At 71.1% G+C, this 15,512-nt stretch overlaps 8 non-coding genes across 8 annotated transcripts; all 8 read right to left on the minus strand.

The window, feature by feature from the left end:
• Positions 1 to 253: 253 nt before the first annotated feature.
• LOC133240851 (5S ribosomal RNA) lies at positions 254 to 372 on the minus strand. The gene has a single exon (XR_009734444.1). It is a non-coding gene; the product is annotated as a 5S ribosomal RNA (ribosomal RNA).
• Positions 373 to 2,379: 2,007 nt separating this feature from the next.
• LOC133240852 (5S ribosomal RNA) lies at positions 2,380 to 2,498 on the minus strand. The gene has a single exon (XR_009734445.1). It is a non-coding gene; the product is annotated as a 5S ribosomal RNA (ribosomal RNA).
• Positions 2,499 to 4,501: 2,003 nt separating this feature from the next.
• LOC133240853 (5S ribosomal RNA) lies at positions 4,502 to 4,620 on the minus strand. The gene has a single exon (XR_009734446.1). It is a non-coding gene; the product is annotated as a 5S ribosomal RNA (ribosomal RNA).
• A 2,015-nt stretch (positions 4,621 to 6,635) lies between these two features.
• LOC133240854 (5S ribosomal RNA) lies at positions 6,636 to 6,754 on the minus strand. The gene has a single exon (XR_009734447.1). It is a non-coding gene; the product is annotated as a 5S ribosomal RNA (ribosomal RNA).
• A 2,007-nt stretch (positions 6,755 to 8,761) lies between these two features.
• Positions 8,762 to 8,880, minus strand: LOC133240856 (5S ribosomal RNA). The gene has a single exon (XR_009734448.1). It is a non-coding gene; the product is annotated as a 5S ribosomal RNA (ribosomal RNA).
• A 2,004-nt stretch (positions 8,881 to 10,884) lies between these two features.
• Positions 10,885 to 11,003, minus strand: LOC133240858 (5S ribosomal RNA). The gene has a single exon (XR_009734450.1). It is a non-coding gene; the product is annotated as a 5S ribosomal RNA (ribosomal RNA).
• A 2,006-nt stretch (positions 11,004 to 13,009) lies between these two features.
• LOC133240859 (5S ribosomal RNA) lies at positions 13,010 to 13,128 on the minus strand. The gene has a single exon (XR_009734451.1). It is a non-coding gene; the product is annotated as a 5S ribosomal RNA (ribosomal RNA).
• A 2,006-nt stretch (positions 13,129 to 15,134) lies between these two features.
• On the minus strand, positions 15,135 to 15,253 carry LOC133240860 (5S ribosomal RNA). Its single transcript, XR_009734452.1, has one exon. It is a non-coding gene; the product is annotated as a 5S ribosomal RNA (ribosomal RNA).
• Positions 15,254 to 15,512: the final 259 nt, after the last annotated feature.

The raw sequence follows: 15,512 nt of genomic DNA on the forward strand, positions 1-15,512 counted from the left end.
GCCCTCGCGGGTCCTCTGGTTTCCTGGAAGCCGAATGCGGAGGGGCTCGCGGGCCGCCCGGAGGCAACCCAGGTCTGCAGCGGGAGTCGGGGCCCCGGCCACCCACCCCGGGAGGGGCTGGAAGGCAGGCGACCGCTCTGAGCGCGGTGGGGTGCGAGGGGCCAGCGGCAGGTGGGGCTTGCGGGGGTGGGGGGCGGGCGCTAAAGGAGAGGGGAGGCAAAAGCAAAAAAAAGCAAAAAAAAAAGAAAAGAAAAGCCTACAGCACCCGGTATTCCCAGGCGGTCTCCCATCCAAGTACTAACCAGGCCCGACCCTGCTTAGCTTCCGAGATCAGACGAGATCGGGCGCGTTCAGGGTGGTATGGCCGTAGACGGGGCGGCTGCCGCCGGGCGCCCTAAGAGCCCTGCGCTGCGCCTGCCTTTCGCTCCGACCTGCCGCTCGGCCCAGCCGGCCGCAGCTCTCCACGGAGCGCGCGCTGCACTTGAGCTGCACGACCCGCGACCGGAGTCCCGGCGGCCGTGTGGCCGGCCGACGCCGCTCCGCCCCCCGCACACCGCCACCCCCGGCCAGCACCCGCCTGGCCCGGCCCGGGGGACCACGGGGCTTCCGGGACCCGGGACCCTGGACCCGGAGCAGCCGGCCCGGCATGCCTGCGGCGGATCGGGCGTGGGGTGGGGTGGGGTGGGGTGAGGGGCGCGGAGGGGTGAGGCGGGGCGGAGGTCTTGGCGCTCTCCCACCCTGGGACCCTCCAGGCCCGGCCCCGCTCGGAGGCCGCCGCCCCCTCCGCCACCTCTCCCCCTCCCCGCCCCGCCTCCCCTCCCCTCGCCCCCCCACCCCACCAAGGCCTTCGCTGCTCAGGGCCACGTGGCCCCGGAGCTCTCTGGCTTCGGGGCCCGCTGGGGCCCGCGGTCCTCTGAGCCTCCCGCGGGCCTGTGCGCAGCCCAGCCGTGGCCCTGAGCGCCCATCCTGCCCGGCACCTGCCCGGTGCCCAAAGCCACCTGGAGCCACCAGCGCGGTGAACCAAGAGCTCGTCCGCCCCGCCCCTTCGCCCTCCCGAGGCCCCCTTGCCCCCACGCCGCCCTCCAAGCACAGGACCTTCCGGAGGGAGCAGACGAGCGACATGCAGGCACACGGACAGACACACAGACACTCGCAGGCACCCACGCCACGGGAGACAGCCGGCCGGCGCAAGCGCGGCAGCCAGGGCCACAGCCATAGCACCCGTGGGAGGCCGGGGGTCAGGAGAGACAGAGACAGAAAGAGATGAAGGTTCAGAGACACACTCCCAAGACGGCGCGAGGCAGATGCAGACAGACAGACAGACAGACAGACAGACACGAGCGCGCAGGCACACACGGGGAGGGAGAGACAGAGAGAGGGAGACACCGAGCGACTGACAGAGAGACGGAGAACGGGAGACGGACAGGGGACAGGGGATGGCATCCGCTCCGAGATAGACACACTGGCACAGACCGTGACACACCTCAGAGAGAGGCCGTGCGGCAGAAGCAGCTTCCCTAAGGGAGGGGGCGTCAGCCTTGGGCCGGCGGGCCCCGGCTGGACGCAGTGCCCTGGGGCTGGCAATCACCCGTGGGGACCCCCGGACTTCCTCGCATCCGAGGTCTCAAAGGTCCCCTTCGGCTTGGCCACCTACGGCGAGACCCAGCCCCCGCCCCCAGGCCAGAGGGTGAGTGCGGGAGAGTGTGTGTGTGAGTGTGTCGGTGGGCGACGGTGGGGTCTGGTCGACTGGGGGCCGGGGGGAACCCAGAATGGAGGGGACAGGGTGTGGCGGCCGGGGGTTTGGAAGTCTGTGTGGTCCTCTTGCTGTCTGTCTCTCTCTCTCCCTCTTTCTCCGTCTCCCTTACCCGTGGTCTCCGGCTCTCGACCTTTCTCGGCGGCGGTGGGGGGTGTGTGTGTGTGCGTGACTGTTTTGTGTGTGTGTGTGTGAGTGTTGTGCGCGCGCGCCTGCGGGAGACCCAGCGGTTGCCTGCGAGGATGCGTCGAGGGGTGGGGCTGGGGACGGGCCGGGGGCTGCGGCTGCGGCGGGGGCTGGGGCCGGGGCCCCGCCCAGAAGTGCCTGAGGCCTGCCAAGGGAGCCCCAGACAGAGAGCACCCCCTCCACCCGCGCCCTCGCGGGTCCTCTGGTTTCCTGGAAGCCGAATGCGGAGGGGCTCGCGGGCCGCCCGGAGGCAACCCAGGTCTGCAGCGGGAGTCGGGGCCCCGGCCACCCACCCCGGGAGGGGCTGGAAGGCAGGCGACCGCTCTGAGCGCGGTGGGGTGCGAGGGGCCAGCGGCAGGTGGGGCTTGCGGGGGTGGGGGGCGGGCGCTAAAGGAGAGGGGAGGCAAAAGCAAAAAAAAGCAAAAAAAAAAGAAAAGAAAAGCCTACAGCACCCGGTATTCCCAGGCGGTCTCCCATCCAAGTACTAACCAGGCCCGACCCTGCTTAGCTTCCGAGATCAGACGAGATCGGGCGCGTTCAGGGTGGTATGGCCGTAGACGGGGCGGCTGCCGCCGGGCGCCCTAAGAGCCCTGCGCTGCGCCTGCCTTTCGCTCCGACCTGCCGCTCGGCCCAGCCGGCCGCAGCTCTCCACGGAGCGCGCGCTGCACTTGAGCTGCACGACCCGCGACCGGAGTCCCGGCGGCCGTGTGGCCGGCCGACGCCGCTCCGCCCCGCACACCGCCACCCCCGGCCAGCACCCGCCTGGCCCGGCCCGGGGGACCACGGGGCTTCCGGGACCCGGGACCCTGGACCCGGAGCAGCCGGCCCGGCATGCCTGCGGCGGATCGGGCGTGGGGTGGGGTGGGGTGGGGTGAGGGGCGCGGAGGGGTGAGGCGGGGCGGAGGTCTTGGCGCTCTCCCACCCTGGGACCCTCCAGGCCCGGCCCCGCTCGGAGGCCGCCGCCCCCCTCCGCCACCTCTCCCCCTCCCCGCCCCGCCCCCCTCCCCCCCCCCCACCCCACCAAGGCCTTCGCTGCTCAGGGCCACGTGGCCCCGGAGCTCTCTGGCTTCGGGCCCGCTGGGGCCCGCGGTCCTCTGAGCCTCCCGCGGGCCTGTGCGCAGCCCAGCCGTGGCCCTGAGCGCCCATCCTGCCCGGCACCTGCCCGGTGCCCAAAGCCACCTGGAGCCACCAGCGCGGTGAACCAAGAGCTCGTCCGCCCCGCCCCTTCGCCCTCCCGAGGCCCCCCTTGCCCCCACGCCGCCCTCCAAGCACAGGACCTTCCGGAGGGAGCAGACGAGCGACATGCAGGCACACGGACAGACACACAGACACTCGCAGGCACCCACGCCACGGGAGACAGCCGGCCGGCGCAAGCGCGGCAGCCAGGGCCACAGCCATAGCACCCGTGGGAGGCCGGGGGTCAGGAGAGACAGAGACAGAAAGAGATGAAGGTTCAGAGACACACTCCCAAGACGGCGCGAGGCAGATGCAGACAGACAGACAGACAGACAGACAGACACGAGCGCGCAGGCACACACGGGGAGGGAGAGACAGAGAGAGGGAGACACCGAGCGACTGACAGAGAGACGGAGAACGGGAGACGGACAGGGGACAGGGGATGGCATCCGCTCCGAGATAGACACACTGGCACAGACCGTGACACACCTCAGAGAGAGGCCGTGCGGCAGAAGCAGCTTCCCTAAGGGAGGGGGCGTCAGCCTTGGGCCGGCGGGCCCCGGCTGGACGCAGTGCCCTGGGGCTGGCAATCACCCGTGGGGACCCCCGGACTTCCTCGCATCCGAGGTCTCAAAGGTCCCCTTCGGCTTGGCCACCTACGGCGAGACCCAGCCCCCGCCCCCAGGCCAGAGGGTGAGTGCGGGAGAGTGTGTGTGTGAGTGTGTCGGTGGGCGACGGTGGGGTCTGGTCGACTGGGGGCCGGGGGGAACCCAGAATGGAGGGGACAGGGTGTGGCGGCCGGGGGTTTGGAAGTCTGTGTGGTCCTCTTGCTGTCTGTCTCTCTCTCTCCCTCTTTCTCCGTCTCCCTTACCCGTGGTCTCCGGCTCTCGACCTTTCTCGGCGGCGGTGGGGGGGTGTGTGTGTGTGCGTGACTGTTTTGTGTGTGTGTGTGTGAGTGTTGTGCGCGCGCGCCTGCGGGAGACCCAGCGGTTGCCTGCGAGGATGCGTCGAGGGGTGGGGCTGGGGACGGGCCGGGGGCTGCGGCTGCGGCGGGGGCTGGGGCCGGGGCCCCGCCCAGAAGTGCCTGAGGCCTGCCAAGGGAGCCCCAGACAGAGAGCACCCCCTCCACCCGCGCCCTCGCCGGTCCTCTGGTTTCCTGGAAGCCGAATGCGGAGGGGCTCGCGGGCCGCCCGGAGGCAACCCAGGTCTGCAGCGGGAGTCGGGGCCCCGGCCACCCACCCCGGGAGGGGCTGGAAGGCAGGCGACCGCTCTGAGCGCGGTGGGGTGCGAGGGGCCAGCGGCAGGTGGGGCTTGCGGGGGTGGGGGGCGGGCGCTAAAGGAGAGGGGAGGCAAAAGCAAAAAAAAGCAAAAAAAAAAGAAAAGAAAAGCCTACAGCACCCGGTATTCCCAGGCGGTCTCCCATCCAAGTACTAACCAGGCCCGACCCTGCTTAGCTTCCGAGATCAGACGAGATCGGGCGCGTTCAGGGTGGTATGGCCGTAGACGGGGCGGCTGCCGCCGGGCGCCCTAAGAGCCCTGCGCTGCGCCTGCCTTTCGCTCCGACCTGCCGCTCGGCCCAGCCGGCCGCAGCTCTCCACGGAGCGCGCGCTGCACTTGAGCTGCACGACCCGCGACCGGAGTCCCGGCGGCCGTGTGGCCGGCCGACGCCGCTCCGCCCCCCGCACACCGCCACCCCCGGCCAGCACCCGCCTGGCCCGGCCCGGGGGACCACGGGGCTTCCGGGACCCGGGACCCTGGACCCGGAGCAGCCGGCCCGGCATGCCTGCGGCGGATCGGGCGTGGGGTGGGGTGGGGTGGGGTGAGGGGCGCGGAGGGGTGAGGCGGGGCGGAGGTCTTGGCGCTCTCCCACCCTGGGACCCTCCAGGCCCGGCCCCGCTCGGAGGCCGCCGCCCCCTCCGCCACCTCTCCCCCTCCCCGCCCCGCCTCCCCTCCCCCCCCCCCCCCCACCCCACCAAGGCCTTCGCTGCTCAGGGCCACGTGGCCCCGGAGCTCTCTGGCTTCGGGGCCCGCTGGGGCCCGCGGTCCTCTGAGCCTCCCGCGGGCCTGTGCGCAGCCCAGCCGTGGCCCTGAGCGCCCATCCTGCCCGGCACCTGCCCGGTGCCCAAAGCCACCTGGAGCCACCAGCGCGGTGAACCAAGAGCTCGTCCGCCCCGCCCCTTCGCCCTCCCGAGGCCCCCCTTGCCCCCACGCCGCCCTCCAAGCACAGGACCTTCCGGAGGGAGCAGACGAGCGACATGCAGGCACACGGACAGACACACAGACACTCGCAGGCACCCACGCCACGGGAGACAGCCGGCCGGCGCAAGCGCGGCAGCCAGGGCCACAGCCATAGCACCCGTGGGAGGCCGGGGGTCAGGAGAGACAGAGACAGAAAGAGATGAAGGTTCAGAGACACACTCCCAAGACGGCGCGAGGCAGATGCAGACAGACAGACAGACAGACAGACAGACAGACACGAGCGCGCAGGCACACACGGGGAGGGAGAGACAGAGAGAGGGAGACACCGAGCGACTGACAGAGAGACGGAGAACGGGAGACGGACAGGGGACAGGGGATGGCATCCGCTCCGAGATAGACACACTGGCACAGACCGTGACACACCTCAGAGAGAGGCCGTGCGGCAGAAGCAGCTTCCCTAAGGGAGGGGGCGTCAGCCTTGGGCCGGCGGGCCCCGGCTGGACGCAGTGCCCTGGGGCTGGCAATCACCCGTGGGGACCCCCGGACTTCCTCGCATCCGAGGTCTCAAAGGTCCCCTTCGGCTTGGCCACCTACGGCGAGACCCAGCCCCCGCCCCCAGGCCAGAGGGTGAGTGCGGGAGAGTGTGTGTGTGAGTGTGTCGGTGGGCGACGGTGGGGTCTGGTCGACTGGGGGCCGGGGGGAACCCAGAATGGAGGGGACAGGGTGTGGCGGCCGGGGGTTTGGAAGTCTGTGTGGTCCTCTTGCTGTCTGTCTCTCTCTCTCCCTCTTTCTCCGTCTCCCTTACCCGTGGTCTCCGGCTCTCGACCTTTCTCGGCGGCGGTGGGGGGGTGTGTGTGTGTGCGTGACTGTTTTGTGTGTGTGTGTGTGAGTGTTGTGCGCGCGCGCCTGCGGGAGACCCAGCGGTTGCCTGCGAGGATGCGTCGAGGGGTGGGGCTGGGGACGGGCCGGGGGCTGCGGCTGCGGCGGGGGCTGGGGCCGGGGCCCCGCCCAGAAGTGCCTGAGGCCTGCCAAGGGAGCCCCAGACAGAGAGCACCCCCTCCACCCGCGCCCTCGCCGGTCCTCTGGTTTCCTGGAAGCCGAATGCGGAGGGGCTCGCGGGCCGCCCGGAGGCAACCCAGGTCTGCAGCGGGAGTCGGGGCCCCGGCCACCCACCCCGGGAGGGGCTGGAAGGCAGGCGACCGCTCTGAGCGCGGTGGGGTGCGAGGGGCCAGCGGCAGGTGGGGCTTGCGGGGGTGGGGGGCGGGCGCTAAAGGAGAGGGGAGGCAAAAGCAAAAAAAAGCAAAAAAAAAAAGAAAAGAAAAGCCTACAGCACCCGGTATTCCCAGGCGGTCTCCCATCCAAGTACTAACCAGGCCCGACCCTGCTTAGCTTCCGAGATCAGACGAGATCGGGCGCGTTCAGGGTGGTATGGCCGTAGACGGGGCGGCTGCCGCCGGGCGCCCTAAGAGCCCTGCGCTGCGCCTGCCTTTCGCTCCGACCTGCCGCTCGGCCCAGCCGGCCGCAGCTCTCCACGGAGCGCGCGCTGCACTTGAGCTGCACGACCCGCGACCGGAGTCCCGGCGGCCGTGTGGCCGGCCGACGCCGCTCCGCCCCCCGCACACCGCCACCCCCGGCCAGCACCCGCCTGGCCCGGCCCGGGGGACCACGGGGCTTCCGGGACCCGGGACCCTGGACCCGGAGCAGCCGGCCCGGCATGCCTGCGGCGGATCGGGCGTGGGGTGGGGTGGGGTGGGGTGAGGGGCGCGGAGGGGTGAGGCGGGGCGGAGGTCTTGGCGCTCTCCCACCCTGGGACCCTCCAGGCCCGGCCCCGCTCGGAGGCCGCCGCCCCCTCCGCCACCTCTCCCCTCCCCGCCCCGCCTCCCCTCCCCCCCCCCCCCCCACCCCACCAAGGCCTTCGCTGCTCAGGGCCACGTGGCCCCGGAGCTCTCTGGCTTCGGGGCCCGCTGGGGCCCGCGGTCCTCTGAGCCTCCCGCGGGCCTGTGCGCAGCCCAGCCGTGGCCCTGAGCGCCCATCCTGCCCGGCACCTGCCCGGTGCCCAAAGCCACCTGGAGCCACCAGCGCGGTGAACCAAGAGCTCGTCCGCCCCGCCCCTTCGCCCTCCCGAGGCCCCCCTTGCCCCCACGCCGCCCTCCAAGCACAGGACCTTCCGGAGGGAGCAGACGAGCGACATGCAGGCACACGGACAGACACACAGACACTCGCAGGCACCCACGCCACGGGAGACAGCCGGCCGGCGCAAGCGCGGCAGCCAGGGCCACAGCCATAGCACCCGTGGGAGGCCGGGGGTCAGGAGAGACAGAGACAGAAAGAGATGAAGGTTCAGAGACACACTCCCAAGACGGCGCGAGGCAGATGCAGACAGACAGACAGACAGACAGACAGACACGAGCGCGCAGGCACACACGGGGAGGGAGAGACAGAGAGAGGGAGACACCGAGCGACTGACAGAGAGACGGAGAACGGGAGACGGACAGGGGACAGGGGATGGCATCCGCTCCGAGATAGACACACTGGCACAGACCGTGACACACCTCAGAGAGAGGCCGTGCGGCAGAAGCAGCTTCCCTAAGGGAGGGGGCGTCAGCCTTGGGCCGGCGGGCCCCGGCTGGACGCAGTGCCCTGGGGCTGGCAATCACCCGTGGGGACCCCCGGACTTCCTCGCATCCGAGGTCTCAAAGGTCCCCTTCGGCTTGGCCACCTACGGCGAGACCCAGCCCCCGCCCCCAGGCCAGAGGGTGAGTGCGGGAGAGTGTGTGTGTGAGTGTGTCGGTGGGCGACGGTGGGGTCTGGTCGACTGGGGGCCGGGGGGAACCCAGAATGGAGGGGACAGGGTGTGGCGGCCGGGGGTTTGGAAGTCTGTGTGGTCCTCTTGCTGTCTGTCTCTCTCTCTCCCTCTTTCTCCGTCTCCCTTACCCGTGGTCTCCGGCTCTCGACCTTTCTCGGCGGCGGTGGGGGGTGTGTGTGTGTGCGTGACTGTTTTGTGTGTGTGTGTGTGAGTGTTGTGCGCGCGCGCCTGCGGGAGACCCAGCGGTTGCCTGCGAGGATGCGTCGAGGGGTGGGGCTGGGGACGGGCCGGGGGCTGCGGCTGCGGCGGGGGCTGGGGCCGGGGCCCCGCCCAGAAGTGCCTGAGGCCTGCCAAGGGAGCCCCAGACAGAGAGCACCCCCTCCACCCGCGCCCTCGCCGGTCCTCTGGTTTCCTGGAAGCCGAATGCGGAGGGGCTCGCGGGCCGCCCGGAGGCAACCCAGGTCTGCAGCGGGAGTCGGGGCCCCGGCCACCCACCCCGGGAGGGGCTGGAAGGCAGGCGACCGCTCTGAGCGCGGTGGGGTGCGAGGGGCCAGCGGCAGGTGGGGCTTGCGGGGGTGGGGGGCGGGCGCTAAAGGAGAGGGGAGGCAAAAGCAAAAAAAGCAAAAAAAAAAGAAAAGAAAAGCCTACAGCACCCGGTATTCCCAGGCGGTCTCCCATCCAAGTACTAACCAGGCCCGACCCTGCTTAGCTTCCGAGATCAGACGAGATCGGGCGCGTTCAGGGTGGTATGGCCGTAGACGGGGCTGCCGCCGGGCGCCCTAAGAGCCCTGCGCTGCGCCTGCCTTTCGCTCCGACCTGCCGCTCGGCCCAGCCGGCCGCAGCTCTCCACGGAGCGCGCGCTGCACTTGAGCTGCACGACCCGCGACCGGAGTCCCGGCGGCCGTGTGGCCGGCCGACGCCGCTCCGCCCCCCGCACACCGCCACCCCCGGCCAGCACCCGCCTGGCCCGGCCCGGGGACCACGGGGCTTCCGGGACCCGGGACCCTGGACCCGGAGCAGCCGGCCCGGCATGCCTGCGGCGGATCGGGCGTGGGGTGGGGTGGGGTGGGGTGAGGGGCGCGGAGGGGTGAGGCGGGGCGGAGGTCTTGGCGCTCTCCCACCCTGGGACCCTCCAGGCCCGGCCCCGCTCGGAGGCCGCCGCCCCCTCCGCCACCTCTCCCCCTCCCCGCCCCGCCTCCCCTCCCCCTCGCCCCCCACCCCACCAAGGCCTTCGCTGCTCAGGGCCACGTGGCCCCGGAGCTCTCTGGCTTCGGGGCCCGCTGGGGCCCGCGGTCCTCTGAGCCTCCCGCGGGCCTGTGCGCAGCCCAGCCGTGGCCCTGAGCGCCCATCCTGCCCGGCACCTGCCCGGTGCCCAAAGCCACCTGGAGCCACCAGCGCGGTGAACCAAGAGCTCGTCCGCCCCGCCCCTTCGCCCTCCCGAGGCCCCCTTGCCCCCACGCCGCCCTCCAAGCACAGGACCTTCCGGAGGGAGCAGACGAGCGACATGCAGGCACACGGACAGACACACAGACACTCGCAGGCACCCACGCCACGGGAGACAGCCGGCCGGCGCAAGCGCGGCAGCCAGGGCCACAGCCATAGCACCCGTGGGAGGCCGGGGGTCAGGAGAGACAGAGACAGAAAGAGATGAAGGTTCAGAGACACACTCCCAAGACGGCGCGAGGCAGATGCAGACAGACAGACAGACAGACAGACAGACAGACACGAGCGCGCAGGCACACACGGGGAGGGAGAGACAGAGAGAGGGAGACACCGAGCGACTGACAGAGAGACGGAGAACGGGAGACGGACAGGGGACAGGGGATGGCATCCGCTCCGAGATAGACACACTGGCACAGACCGTGACACACCTCAGAGAGAGGCCGTGCGGCAGAAGCAGCTTCCCTAAGGGAGGGGGCGTCAGCCTTGGGCCGGCGGGCCCCGGCTGGACGCAGTGCCCTGGGGCTGGCAATCACCCGTGGGGACCCCCGGACTTCCTCGCATCCGAGGTCTCAAAGGTCCCCTTCGGCTTGGCCACCTACGGCGAGACCCAGCCCCCGCCCCCAGGCCAGAGGGTGAGTGCGGGAGAGTGTGTGTGTGAGTGTGTCGGTGGGCGACGGTGGGGTCTGGTCGACTGGGGGCCGGGGGAACCCAGAATGGAGGGGACAGGGTGTGGCGGCCGGGGGTTTGGAAGTCTGTGTGGTCCTCTTGCTGTCTGTCTCTCTCTCTCCCTCTTTCTCCGTCTCCCTTACCCGTGGTCTCCGGCTCTCGACCTTTCTCGGCGGCGGTGGGGGTGTGTGTGTGTGCGTGACTGTTTTGTGTGTGTGTGTGTGAGTGTTGTGCGCGCGCGCCTGCGGGAGACCCAGCGGTTGCCTGCGAGGATGCGTCGAGGGGTGGGGCTGGGGACGGGCCGGGGGCTGCGGCTGCGGCGGGGGCGGGGGCCGGGGCCCCGCCCAGAAGTGCCTGAGGCCTGCCAAGGGAGCCCCAGACAGAGAGCACCCCCTCCACCCGCGCCCTCGCCGGTCCTCTGGTTTCCTGGAAGCCGAATGCGGAGGGGCTCGCGGGCCGCCCGGAGGCAACCCAGGTCTGCAGCGGGAGTCGGGGCCCCGGCCACCCACCCCGGGAGGGGCTGGAAGGCAGGCGACCGCTCTGAGCGCGGTGGGGTGCGAGGGGCCAGCGGCAGGTGGGGCTTGCGGGGGTGGGGGGCGGGCGCTAAAGGAGAGGGGAGGCAAAAGCAAAAAAAAGCAAAAAAAAAGAAAAGAAAAGCCTACAGCACCCGGTATTCCCAGGCGGTCTCCCATCCAAGTACTAACCAGGCCCGACCCTGCTTAGCTTCCGAGATCAGACGAGATCGGGCGCGTTCAGGGTGGTATGGCCGTAGACGGGGCGGCTGCCGCCGGGCGCCCTAAGAGCCCTGCGCTGCGCCTGCCTTTCGCTCCGACCTGCCGCTCGGCCCAGCCGGCCGCAGCTCTCCACGGAGCGCGCGCTGCACTTGAGCTGCACGACCCGCGACCGGAGTCCCGGCGGCCGTGTGGCCGGCCGACGCCGCTCCGCCCCGCACACCGCCACCCCCGGCCAGCACCCGCCTGGCCCGGCCCGGGGGACCACGGGGCTTCCGGGACCCGGGACCCTGGACCCGGAGCAGCCGGCCCGGCATGCCTGCGGCGGATCGGGCGTGGGGTGGGGTGGGGTGGGGTGAGGGGCGCGGAGGGGTGAGGCGGGGCGGAGGTCTTGGCGCTCTCCCACCCTGGGACCCTCCAGGCCCGGCCCCGCTCGGAGGCCGCCGCCCCCTCCGCCACCTCTCCCCCTCCCCGCCCCGCCTCCCCTCCCCCTCGCCCCCCCCCACCCCACCAAGGCCTTCGCTGCTCAGGGCCACGTGGCCCCGGAGCTCTCTGGCTTCGGGGCCCGCTGGGGCCCGCGGTCCTCTGAGCCTCCCGCGGGCCTGTGCGCAGCCCAGCCGTGGCCCTGAGCGCCCATCCTGCCCGGCACCTGCCCGGTGCCCAAAGCCACCTGGAGCCACCAGCGCGGTGAACCAAGAGCTCGTCCGCCCCGCCCCTTCGCCCTCCCGAGGCCCCCCTTGCCCCCACGCCGCCCTCCAAGCACAGGACCTTCCGGAGGGAGCAGACGAGCGACATGCAGGCACACGGACAGACACACAGACACTCGCAGGCACCCACGCCACGGGAGACAGCCGGCCGGCGCAAGCGCGGCAGCCAGGGCCACAGCCATAGCACCCGTGGGAGGCCGGGGGTCAGGAGAGACAGAGACAGAAAGAGATGAAGGTTCAGAGACACACTCCCAAGACGGCGCGAGGCAGATGCAGACAGACAGACAGACAGACAGACAGACACGAGCGCGCAGGCACACACGGGGAGGGAGAGACAGAGAGAGGGAGACACCGAGCGACTGACAGAGAGACGGAGAACGGGAGACGGACAGGGGACAGGGGATGGCATCCGCTCCGAGATAGACACACTGGCACAGACCGTGACACACCTCAGAGAGAGGCCGTGCGGCAGAAGCAGCTTCCCTAAGGGAGGGGGCGTCAGCCTTGGGCCGGCGGGCCCCGGCTGGACGCAGTGCCCTGGGGCTGGCAATCACCCGTGGGGACCCCCGGACTTCCTCGCATCCGAGGTCTCAAAGGTCCCCTTCGGCTTGGCCACCTACGGCGAGACCCAGCCCCCGCCCCCAGGCCAGAGGGTGAGTGCGGGAGAGTGTGTGTGTGAGTGTGTCGGTGGGCGACGGTGGGGTCTGGTCGACTGGGGGCCGGGGGAACCCAGAATGGAGGGGACAGGGTGTGGCGGCCGGGGGTTTGGAAGTCTGTGTGGTCCTCTTGCTGTCTGTCTCTCTCTCTCCCTCTTTCTCCGTCTCCCTTACCCGTGGTCTCCGGCTCTCGACCTTTCTCGGCGGCGGTGGGGGGGTGTGTGTGTGTGCGTGACTGTTTTGTGTGTGTGTGTGTGAGTGTTGTGCGCGCGCGCCTGCGGGAGACCCAGCGGTTGCCTGCGAGGATGCGTCGAGGGGTGGGGCTGGGGACGGGCCGGGGGCTGCGGCTGCGGCGGGGGCTGGGGCCGGGGCCCCGCCCAGAAGTGCCTGAGGCCTGCCAAGGGAGCCCCAGACAGAGAGCACCCCCTCCACCCGCGCCCTCGCCGGTCCTCTGGTTTCCTGGAAGCCGAATGCGGAGGGGCTCGCGGGCCGCCCGGAGGCAACCCAGGTCTGCAGCGGGAGTCGGGGCCCCGGCCACCCACCCCGGGAGGGGCTGGAAGGCAGGCGACCGCTCTGAGCGCGGTGGGGTGCGAGGGGCCAGCGGCAGGTGGGGCTTGCGGGGGTGGGGGGCGGGCGCTAAAGGAGAGGGGAGGCAAAAGCAAAAAAAAAAAAAAAAAGAAAAGAAAAGCCTACAGCACCCGGTATTCCCAGGCGGTCTCCCATCCAAGTACTAACCAGGCCCGACCCTGCTTAGCTTCCGAGATCAGACGAGATCGGGCGCGTTCAGGGTGGTATGGCCGTAGACGGGCGGCTGCCGCCGGGCGCCCTAAGAGCCCTGCGCTGCGCCTGCCTTTCGCTCCGACCTGCCGCTCGGCCCAGCCGGCCGCAGCTCTCCACGGAGCGCGCGCTGCACTTGAGCTGCACGACCCGCGACCGGAGTCCCGGCGGCCGTGTGGCCGGCCGACGCCGCTCCGCCCCCCGCACACCGCCACCCCCGGCCAGCACCCGCCTGGCCCGGCCCGGGGACCACGGGGCTTCCGGGACCCGGGACCCTGGACCCGGAGCAGCCGGCCCGGCATGCCTGCGGCGGATCGGGCGTGGGGTGGGGTGGGGTGGGGTGAGGGGCGCGGAGGGGTGAGGCGGGGCGGAGGTCTTGGCGCTCTCCCACCCTGGGACCCTCCAGGCCCGGCCCCGCTCGGAGGCCGCCGCCCCCTCCGCCACCTCTCCCCCTCCCCGCCCCGCCTCCCCTCCCCCCCCCCCCCACCCCACCAAGGCCTTCGCTGCTCAGGGCCACGTGGCCCCGGAGCTCTCTGGCTTCGGGGCCCGCTGGGGCCCGCGGTCCTCTGAGCCTCCCGCGGGCCTGTGCGCAGCCCAGCCGTGGCCCTGAGCGCCCATCCTGCCCGGCACCTGCCCGGTGCCCAAAGCCACCTGGAGCCACCAGCGCGGTGAACCAAGAGCTCGTCCGCCCCGCCCCTTCGCCCTCCCGAGGCCCCCCTTGCCCCCACGCCGCCCTCCAAGCACAGGACCTTCCGGAGGGAGCAGACGAGCGACATGCAGGCACACGGACAGACACACAGACACTCGCAGGCACCCACGCCACGGGAGACAGCCGGCCGGCGCAAGCGCGGCAGCCAGGGCCACAGCCATAGCACCCGTGGGAGGCCGGGGGTCAGGAGAGACAGAGACAGAAAGAGATGAAGGTTCAGAGACACACTCCCAAGACGGCGCGAGGCAGATGCAGACAGACAGACAGACAGACAGACAGACAGACACGAGCGCGCAGGCACACACGGGGAGGGAGAGACAGAGAGAGGGAGACACCGAGCGACTGACAGAGAGACGGAGAACGGGAGACGGACAGGGGACAGGGGATGGCATCCGCTCCGAGATAGACACACTGGCACAGACCGTGACACACCTCAGAGAGAGGCCGTGCGGCAGAAGCAGCTTCCCTAAGGGAGGGGGCGTCAGCCTTGGGCCGGCGGGCCCCGGCTGGACGCAGTGCCCTGGGGCTGGCAATCACCCGTGGGGACCCCCGGACTTCCTCGCATCCGAGGTCTCAAAGGTCCCCTTCGGCTTGGCCACCTACGGCGAGACCCAGCCCCCGCCCCCAGGCCAGAGGGTGAGTGCGGGAGAGTGTGTGTGTGAGTGTGTCGGTGGGCGACGGTGGGGTCTGGTCGACTGGGGGCCGGGGGAACCCAGAATGGAGGGGACAGGGTGTGGCGGCCGGGGGTTTGGAAGTCTGTGTGGTCCTCTTGCTGTCTGTCTCTCTCTCTCCCTCTTTCTCCGTCTCCCTTACCCGTGGTCTCCGGCTCTCGACCTTTCTCGGCGGCGGTGGGGGGTGTGTGTGTGTGCGTGACTGTTTTGTGTGTGTGTGTGTGAGTGTTGTGCGCGCGCGCCTGCGGGAGACCCAGCGGTTGCCTGCGAGGATGCGTCGAGGGGTGGGGCTGGGGACGGGCCGGGGGCTGCGGCTGCGGCGGGGGCTGGGGCCGGGGCCCCGCCCAGAAGTGCCTGAGGCCTGCCAAGGGAGCCCCAGACAGAGAGCACCCCCTCCACCCGCGCCCTCGCCGGTCCTCTGGTTTCCTGGAAGCCGAATGCGGAGGGGCTCGCGGGCCGCCCGGAGGCAACCCAGGTCTGCAGCGGGAGTCGGGGCCCCGGCCACCCACCCCGGGAGGGGCTGGAAGGCAGGCGACCGCTCTGAGCGCGGTGGGGTGCGAGGGGCCAGCGGCAGGTGGGGCTTGCGGGGGTGGGGGGCGGGCGCTAAAGGAGAGGGGAGGCAAAAGCAAAAAAAGCAAAAAAAAAGAAAAGAAAAGCCTACAGCACCCGGTATTCCCAGGCGGTCTCCCATCCAAGTACTAACCAGGCCCGACCCTGCTTAGCTTCCGAGATCAGACGAGATCGGGCGCGTTCAGGGTGGTATGGCCGTAGACGAGGGCGGCTGCCGCCGGGCGCCCTAAGAGCCCTGCGCTGCGCCTGCCTTTCGCTCCGACCTGCCGCTCGGCCCAGCCGGCCGCAGCTCTCCACGGAGCGCGCGCTGCACTTGAGCTGCACGACCCGCGACCGGAGTCCCGGCGGCCGTGTGGCCGGCCGACGCCGCTCCGCCCCCCGCACACCGCCACCCCCGGCCAGCACCCGCCTGGCCCGGCCCGGGGGACCACGGGGCTTCCGGGACCCGGGACCCTGGACCCG

Source organism: Bos javanicus, chromosome 28 (assembly GCF_032452875.1).
Source record: "Bos javanicus breed banteng chromosome 28, ARS-OSU_banteng_1.0, whole genome shotgun sequence".
Lineage (NCBI taxonomy): Eukaryota > Metazoa > Chordata > Mammalia > Artiodactyla > Bovidae > Bos > Bos javanicus.